Below are 7,904 nucleotides of genomic sequence, written 5' to 3'. Positions count from 1 at the left end.
CCGGTAGCACGTGTCCTTACCATATATGAGAGAATAGAATACAAAAGTTTAGTTCATGAAATCAACAAATGCGCATGACAAGAATACAAGAATGTAAAGTTTTCCTAAAGGTTCGACATCCTTTTGAAAATAAGTACAGACATCTCCGTACCGATCCGCAAGACTCTACTAAACCTTCTCATGAATCGTGAGACCTATCTAACATAGGATCTAATACCAACTTGTCACGACCCAAACTTGACCAGTCGTGATGGCGCCTATCATGGTACTAGGAAAGCCGACATCTCACACATACAAAAACTTTAAAGCCCAAATATGCGGAAATAAGTTTAAATAATTAAGAATCTCGTAAAAACTAGATATAAACATCGAAACTCAGTACAAAATTCTCCCAAAAGATTTGGGTGTCACGGAGTACATGAGCATCTACATAACAACACGGTCTAACCAATGGAACACTGGCTAGGAAAGTAGAACAGTATAAACAAGACTAAAAGACAAAAGAGGAGAGTCAAGGTCTGCGGATGCCAAGGCAATTACCTCGATGATCTCCTAACTGATGTACGCCAGGAATCAGCAACCGCCGTGCCCATAAATACCTGGATCTGCACACGAAATGCAGGGTGTAGCGTGAGTACAACCAACTCAAAAAGTAACAAGTCTAACCCATGGTTTGAAAGAAGTGACGAGCTGAAACAATACAATAAAAATACAGAGTTTAACATACAAAAAAGTTGGCATGCTTCTAGTTTCAACAGTTAAGTTCAGCACAGGTAAAATTGGACAAGTGTGACTGATAAGAAGAGTATGTCATCTCCATATCTACATGCCAAGGTGAATATCATATGTGATGCAACACAGTGAAATCCCAAGTACTGACACTCTCAGAGAACTCAATCTACCTATCTCAATCCTCGCTCGCCACGCTTAGTAACTTAGCACTGTATATAACCATAAGGCTTGTTGCGGTGTGCAACCCGATCCACATATACATATAACCATAAGGCTCGTTGCGACGTGCAACCCAATACACATATATATAGCTATAAGGCTTGTTGCGGCATACAACCCGATCCACATATATATATATAGCCATAAGGCTCATTGCAGCGTGCAACCCGATCCACATATATATAGACATAAGGCTCGTTGCGCCATATAACCCGATCCACATATAAATAGATATCACTCACAGTACGGCACTCAGGCCCCAACTTAGTCACCAATCTCTCTAGTCTCTCGGGCTCACCACACTCATGCTACGCAACCCTAATCAATGATACGAGATGTGACTATATATATAACAGAGACTGAGATATAACACGAAATGATGAATCTGACAGAATACATAACTACAATTGAACAGAAAACTCAATAGCAAAGAACGACCACTGGGGGTCCCAATAGTACCAGCATATAGCCTAAACATGATTCTTAGCATTAATCACAGCTCAAGTGCTCTAACACATAGAGTAAAACAAAAATGTTCAAATAAAATGCCTACGCACTTCCAGGGGAACGACTAAATCACAATTTCTATGGTGCACGCCCACACACTAGTCACCAAGCATGCGCGTCACCTTAACATCAAGCACATAGCACATAATTCGGGGTTTTATACCCTCAGGACCAAGTTTACAAGTGTTACTTATCTCAAACCGTGCAAATATCTACTCCAACATGCCCTTGCCTCGCAAAATGGCATCTGAATTGAATTTTGCACAAACAGTTTGATACAATAAACATGAGCTAAAGGAATCAATTCCATAAGAAATACTAAGTTCTACGGAGCCAACTCCCTTTCCCATTTCCGCTTCTGGGTTCATCACTTTGCACCTGTGACCTCGTATATGCGGGAAAACTTTTCGCACTTGCGAGCACTTCCCAGCTCCACTCTTGATCGCTTCTGCAATGGCTGGTGTGCACAGGTGGCTTTGCACCTGCGATCAAAACATTCGCAGGTGCGATTGCACCAGACCTGGTGCTTCAACAATCTTTCAAACTCCAAATTCGATCCGTTAACAATCCGAAATCAACTTGAGGCCCCCAGGATCTCAACCAATTATACCACCAAGTCCTAAAACATGAAATGAACTTAGTCGAGGCTTCAAATCACAACAAACATCGCTAAAACAACAATTCGCACATCGATTGAAGCCTAATGAACTTTTGAACTTCTAACTTTTACATTCGATGCCGAAACCTATCAAATCACGTCTGATTGACCTCAAATTTTGCACACAAGTCACAAATAACACAACAGACCTACTCCAACTCCCGGAACCCCAATCTGAGCCCGGTAACCACAAAGTCCACTTTCGGTCAAACTTCTAAATTTCCAACTTTTGCCATTTCAAGCCTAAATCAACTACGGACATCCGTATCACTGTTCAGATACGCTCATAAGTCCAAAATCACCCAACAGAGCTAATAGAACCATCAAAACTCCATTTCGAAGTCATTTACACATAAGTCAACATCCAAATTTATTATTTACATCCACATATATGTTTCATAATATTTTAATTCATTTCATATAATTATATTTGCATTTTAAGCTATTTATATAATTTTGCAATAATAGCCTATATGCTATACATAACTATATTTTATTTACATTATTCATGCTACAATAGTATTTTTATATTTTTATATTGTTAAGTTATTATTTTCAATCATTTTATTGCATAAGTAATATGTTATTATTTAATAGTTATTTTTATTTAAACAATTTTGTGTATTTAATTTGTAGCCCAATCCTCAAGCCAAGTTTTTGACCGAACAGGTAGCCCAAATACCCCAAAACCCTTGGCCCAGTAATGCTAGCCCAATCCAAACGACCCGTGTGACTAACCCAGTCGCAACCTGTTTAAACGAACCACACTGCTCTATTTTTTACCTTGGCCGTTGATCTAAAATGATCAACGCCCCATAATAAACCAACTCCTTTCCTTATATCCCCTCACCCAAACCCTAATCGTACTTCCCCTCAACAACAACCTCTATACTCTCTCAAACCCTCCCCTCACTTCACAAACCCCAGCCGCCTCACTCAAATAACAACCCCAATCCAATATCATATTGTAATCGTCCATGTTTCCTTTCCTTTCTTGCACACACGGAGATTCTTATCATCTCCTAAACATTACAATGTGTTTTGTACTGAGTTATTTATGGAAGTTCATCGACATGCGTTCATTCGACTCCGATTATGTATTATCGCCATGTTCTTGACATGATAAATTCACCACCAGGTTATATGGGTCCGATTAAGTGAGAATTTTTTAACTATTTGGTTCTCCATCTTGAACTAAGATTTGCCTAATTTTTCTCCTAATCCAATTCTAAATCGATTCTGTATGCTATTATTTCCTTTATTATGTTTGGTTGACCGTGTTTCCTTATTTGTTCGTTTAAATTTTACTACTATATAAACTCCTCCCCAAATTCCCTTTGGACAAACCTTAATCACAGTACTTTTACTCTCACTTGTCCTATACTATTTTGAAACTTAAGCTCTTGGCCGGCTGAAAGTCAAGGCCACTGAAATTCGATTATTCGACCTTTCTCAGTACGAGCACTGCCCGAGGTTTATCCTAAACCCTTGGGAACTTGACGCACTGAGATTCTGGGTTCTACTATTCGTTTTGCTATTGACATTCGAAATATTGTTGAAATTGTTCTTTGTTTACTCGCTTGGCAATTAGTAACTGGTAAGTATCTTTAGCACTCGTAATTTCATTCCTTATTTGCTTGAAGTCTTGTTTTGTATGTTATATACTTGAAACTTCTGTGAATCAGCATGTTGTTACTTGTATCCTTGTCTGTTTTGATGTTATTCTCGAAGCTCCATCTTTCCTGGGTAGTTGAACTTGCCTAACTTTAACTCTGATTCTGACTCTCAAGCATGTTTACCCCAATGTGTGTTCGAATACACTTTACATGCTATACCCATTGAATTTCTCCCTACTTTGTTCTGCATTCTTACGACAGACCAACTCATGTGTCCTAATACTTTAAAAGTGACCAATTCCTAATTATGGTGACATCCAATTGTGAGCTTAATGTGTGTTCCATGTTTGGTTCAATCCTGTGTTGTTTGATACTACTTATAGTCTATAAAATGAAATGCAACATCTAGCCTTTATGTGACAATCTAATCTTTGCGTATTGTTAATTCTAACCCTCTCAAGTGTCACCTGACTTTCATATTCACCATGAATTCTTTAGATCTTGGAATCTTTGTGTTATACTCAGCATGTTAGGCTGCCTGTTGACTATCGTAGACCATGTGTACTTGTATGTTTACTATGTGTAATTGCCATTTTCTGACTATGAGTCTATCAGACCTTCATTCATTAGACTCTTAGTTTCTGAGTCCTCTTTAGGCCAACTTTGGCTCATGCTTTACTATAAACTTGTGGTTCTGAAAAACTAAGTATGTATATGTGCTTACCATGTTAACCTAAGTGATATGCCTCTCCAACTCTACTAATGTTGCCCATGCTATACTCTTTCAGTTGTTATGAACCTATGTTGTTAGTGTTTTTCATGTCATGTGGAGACTAAGTTTTACTAGTTCTCCTAGTTTCATGTTTAAGCCCTTGTTTGACCAATCCTCTCACCCTATCTTCTAAATTGAAAATGCCAATATACTTTCATGTGAATCCTGCTAAATGTCATATGAGGTATTACATCAAGGCTATTGATTGCTATGTGTGATTCGTTAGCATATATGGCTAAGTGGTTTATCTGTATTACTGGGTTTGGTATGAATTCATGCGTGGCCCTTGGCTGTACAAATGACACACTCTCCTGTTTGAGATGCGTTTGGATCTGGCTCTACTATTCAAGTGGGAATGAACCCATTGAAGGCCCATGCAGTGCTGGGTTACTTTCATTTGGGCCTGCCCTTGGGCCAATAGTTGTTCAGTATGTAACATTTATACTCATATTCATTATTTTGGGCCTATAATAATTTGTAAAGAAAACAGTTAGGGAATTAGTGGAATGGGAAACATGTACCCTTTAACCTTCATATAAACGAGTAGAGAGCATGCCTATGGGGGTTTACATAATTTGTTTGCTACTTTATCCTACATGCTCCTATTCTTCACCCTCATAGAAATCATGCCAATAGGAATCACGCACACACTTCACTTAACTTGTCAAATATGATACACTTGTTTCCATGTCTACTATTCAACGCTTTTAGATAATATGCCTATAGGATACAATAATATAATACCTTTGCTAATCTAGATACCATGGCTATAAGGTTTAGTAATTGATCAACTGCTTTTGTACTGCCTCACTTAGATAGCATGCCTATAGGGATAAAGTGTTATAAAATCAAGTCTAATTGTCAAGTGTTAGAAATCATGCCTATAGGATTTTTATCGACGTTGTTAATCCTGTGTTTTCAAGCGACTTCACTACCTAATTATGCAACTATTAGAGATCATGCCAATGGGTATTGTCACCTGCCTAAGACGCATATTTGTAAAACCCGCAATGGTAATTTAGAATTCTATGATTGTCTTCATTGCCTTATTATGCAAACAAATTAGAAATTATGCCTATAGGATTTGTAACGCTTCAATCCATATATACGTTAGTCGAGAAAATGCAGCATCGCCTTTGTAACATTGGAATCACATAGAAATCGTGCCTATAGGACCTAATGATTCTAATAGGTCTTAATTCTACCTACTACATAAGCATAAAATCTTATTGCTTGCTTTTTGTGCTTATGTGTGGAGGTCGACTTGAGCCTTTCATTGCTATTGTGTGCAGTCCTATCTATTTCGAATGTCTCCTAGTTTTATCATTTTAAGCAACCTAAGTAAAGTATAGAACCAAAGAGCGAGTCCACAGACTCATTAAAGGACTTAATTATGATCGTAAAATTTTGAATGACTCGGGAGCTACAGACTGATACTTTATTTCCACTAGTGGTAGAAATTTCCAAGATATTAGAACGTGTTCGGGGTGAGGAAGGAAACTAAGGAGACAAAGACGTCTTGATGTTCTAGGGATTCAGTGGATTCTACTCTGCGAGTATAAATCATTATGGTGAGGGATCGGGTAGTCGGCCAGCCTAGTTTGGACATCGGATTAGTCGAGGTGCTCCAGTAAGTTCTTTTAATGCACACTGACATGAGTTTCCTACAATGATTATTCCAGTTATCTGGCACATACTCAATATGAGCAGCCAAACCCGCAAAGGGGTTGTTATGATTACAATGATACTAGGCACATCATGAGAAAATTGTCCCAAACTTGGGAGAGGCATATTTCATCAAAGCACTCAGGCTATGTGCCCCATTGCAGTTACTACACCACCTACACGATTAGTTAAGGGTGGAGGACAGGTGGGTAGAAGGCGTCCTAGAGGTGGAGACCCAGTCGTTGTTATATTTGTTTTATGGTATGGTGGGTGTCGTTACATCAGATGGTGTCATTATAGGTATGACCTCAATTTAAAATAAGGGAATAATTTCCTTAACTTGATTCGGTTCTGAGTATCAAGACGAGTTCTCCTAGTGTGCTCTACTTATGAGTGAGCTTCGTAATTCTATAATCCACTTATGTGTTTACTTCTGTTGGGAGGTTTTATGGAGATAAATACACCTATCATTCCATGATGGAATCTAATAAGATCTGTGAGGCTAAATGTGTCGTTCTCGTACTTATTTCGGTTTGTTTAAATGTATTTTCGGATAATTAATTACAAATTGTGAATTATATGCCCTACCGATATAGGGTTCATTATGTGTTGTAATTTTGTTTAACGAAAGTTTTTTAAAAGGAGAAAATGGAAAGTTTCTATTGGCAAGATGTGCATATTACTCATGATTCAGAACTGAGGCCGAGGTCCTCGTATTTTAAAATAAATTGATATGTTTAAACCGGGGTATGAGCTGCGGTGGAAGTTATATAAGGATGAGATCCTTGTGATAAAAAATTCTCGTGTTTAAATTCTCCCTTGTGAAATTAAATTTGTATGATAGTACTAATAGGGAGTCATGCCTGCTAGGCGTATTTAAAAATATTTGTATGAAATTCTCTGTCCACACTTGCCAAATTCGTGTTGTAATATTGAGTTGTAACCTACGAGGTAGATGCCCGCCCAGGTGGCGTTAAATGTGACTCGTTAATTAGGGTAAATAAATATGAGGTCTTCATGCCTCGCATCTTGTTATTAGTATTGGAAAGGTTTGAAATGAGATTTTTGTTAACATGAAGTTAATTGACGATTCTATAATTGATCAGACGAGTGTTAGTTGAGCTTTCATAAGCTCAAGACCGCTTTGACTACAACGCTAGTGTTGGTATTATCCACTGGTTCAGGATCGTATACGTTATATTGTGACGCCTCTCACATTTGGCTTGGTGCAGTATTAATGCAAGATGGCAAGGTAATTGCATATGCGTCTCGGCAATTGAAAGTTCACGAGAAGAATTATCATGTTCATGACTTAGAATTGGCAGCCATTGTTTATGCGCTGAAGATTTGGAGGCATTACCTCTACAATTGTCTCGTGTGAGGTATTTACTGATCATCGTAGCCTTCAGTATCTGTTCAAACAAAAGGATCTTAATTCGAGGCAGAGAAGATGGTTGGAGTTGTTGAAAGACTACGGTATCTCCATTTTGTATCACACCGGAAAGGCCAATGTGGTGGCCGATGCTTTGAGTAGAAAGGTTGTGAGTATGGGTAGTCTTGCGTATATCCCGGTTGGTGAGAGACCATTAGCTGTAGATGTTCAGAGTTTGGCTAATATGTTCGTGAGGTTAGATGTTTCAGAACCCAGTCGGGTTCTAGCTTTCACAGTCGCTCGGTCTTCTTTATATGAGAGCATCAGATAGAGGAAGTATGATGATCCTCATTTACTTGTCCT

Source organism: Nicotiana tomentosiformis, chromosome 11 (assembly GCF_000390325.3).
Source record: "Nicotiana tomentosiformis chromosome 11, ASM39032v3, whole genome shotgun sequence".
NCBI lineage: Eukaryota > Viridiplantae > Streptophyta > Magnoliopsida > Solanales > Solanaceae > Nicotiana > Nicotiana tomentosiformis.
Note: the sequence above shows the minus strand (reverse complement) of the source record.